Source organism: Tupaia chinensis, unplaced genomic scaffold (genome assembly GCF_000334495.1).
Source record: "Tupaia chinensis unplaced genomic scaffold, TupChi_1.0 Scaffold147352_1, whole genome shotgun sequence".
NCBI lineage: Eukaryota > Metazoa > Chordata > Mammalia > Scandentia > Tupaiidae > Tupaia > Tupaia belangeri.
The window spans coordinates 1-2,025 of record NW_006207203.1 but is presented as its reverse complement, the minus strand read 5'-3'; the positions used below and the strand labels follow the sequence as shown (position 1 = coordinate 2,025).

At 40.4% G+C, this 2,025-nt stretch overlaps 1 pseudogene; it reads left to right on the top strand.

The window, feature by feature from the left end:
* Positions 1–5: 5 nt before the first annotated feature.
* On the top strand, positions 6–808 carry LOC102476226 (putative olfactory receptor 10D4; annotated as a pseudogene).
* Positions 809–2,025: the final 1,217 nt, after the last annotated feature.

Genomic DNA, 2,025 nt, shown 5'->3' with positions numbered 1-2,025 from the left:
ATGTGCTCATCCTCACGGCGATCCTCTCCTCTTGGCTTCACACGCCCATGTATTTTTTTCTTGGGAATCCTCTCCATCTTTGACCTTGCTTTCTCTTCAACAACTGCTCCCAAGACGCTGTTGAACCTTTCAGGGCAGAGTCAAAAGATCTCTTTCCAGGGCTGTGCTGCCCAGCTCTTCTACCATTTCCTGCATGGAGAGCTTCCTGTACACGGTGTTGGGCTTGGACCGCTATGTAGCCATTTTCCATCCCCTGAGGTACACAGTCATCATGAATCCCAGCGTCTGCTCCATCTTGGCTACAGGCACGAGGGTGGGTGGCCTTGTGCATGCTGTTATGCTAACCTCCCTCACCTTCCAGTTCCCCTACTGTGAGTCTAACGAGGTGGCCTATTATTTCTGTGATATACCTGCGGTGTTAACTCTAGCCTGCGAGGACACATCTCTAGGCCAGAGGGTAGGTTTTACAAACGTTGGTGTTTTGTCGGTCATTTGCTTGTTTCTCATTCTTGTATCCTATACTTGTATCGGAGTTTCCATATCAAAGATCCGCTCAGCAGAGGGCAGGCATTGGACTTTCTCTACCTGCAGTGCCCACCTCGCTGCAATTCTTTGTGCGTATGGCCCAGTGATCATCATCTACCTACAGCCCAATCCCAGTCCCCTATTTGGTGCCACAATTCAGATCTTCAATAATCTTGTAACCCCCATGTTGAACCCCCTCATTCACAGTCTGAGGAATAAGGATGTAAAGTCAGCCCTGAGGCATATATTTGCCAAGAGAAGATTTTCTGTTGAAAATAATTGAAAAAAATACCTAAAGCTTTGTAGGATAATTATTTTCCATTTCTTCATTTTTTTTCCTAATAAGACCAAGGAAGAGACAGTTATTTTAAGATGGTCTCAACAAATCCCAATTTTTCTGCCCCCATTTCCTGGTTAAGCAGCTGTACAGGCAAGGCCATCACACCAGGCCTATTCGGGTTTGCTTCAGAGTCAAACCTGGTCCTCCCATGTGCCCAGGCCTCATGCAGCAGTGCCCTATTCCTTCTGCCACTCCTACAGGGTCTTGTTCTCCATTTATGATGACAAATTCTCTTCTGCAGCTTCCATGGCATGTGGAAATGAAATTATTTTGAATCAACCTACCACTTAACTGTTAAAAAAAATAGTGTTAAAAACCTGGTCCCCTCATGTCGCCCCATCCTCTTGCAGCAGTGCCCTATTCTCTCTGCCACTCCAGCATGGTCTGGCTCTCCATTTATGAGGACAAATTCTCTTCTGCAGCTTCCATGGCATGTGAAAATGAAATAATTTTGATTCAATCTACCACTTAACTATTAAAAAAAAATAAAGTGTTGATAGAAAGTGCTATAGATAAAGAGATCATAAATGCATTTGTTTAAAAAATTAAGTGAATTGTGTTTATAGTCTTGAATGGCAAAATCCTTTTTAGACATGACAGAGAATTTAAAAGTATGAAGGAAAAGATTGGTAAATCTAATTATATAAGATGTTAAAATTCTTTATGACAAAAATGTCAGGGAAGTAAAAGAAAAATTATAATTTTGACAAATTTCCTAAGCAGTATGACAATAGATAACACTGTGATTGAAGTAAAATTTCTTGCATATCTACAAAAAAAGAGACAAGCAATCCAATAGGAAAATCAGTAAAGACTATGCATAAAAAAATAGAACAGTGATTAAACAGAGAAAAATTAAAATTCATTCATTAAAGAAATACCAACTTAGCCAGAATGAATTACTGTTCTTCTTTATTATATTGACAAAGATAAAAGTATTTCCTAGTCATCAATGTTTCCAAGGTGTGAGAAAACAGGTGTTTGCATGCACTATTAGTAAGAGTGGTGCTTATTTTTGAAAGGCAACTGGTAATTTTTTTCAAGAGAGATTTTTGGTATAGGGTGTGTGCACTTTCCAGAGAGACAGTGAGAGACAGAGAGACAGAAAGAGAGATATTACCTCCAGTTGGGGGGAGATGGTCACACAGCAATTCCTTCTC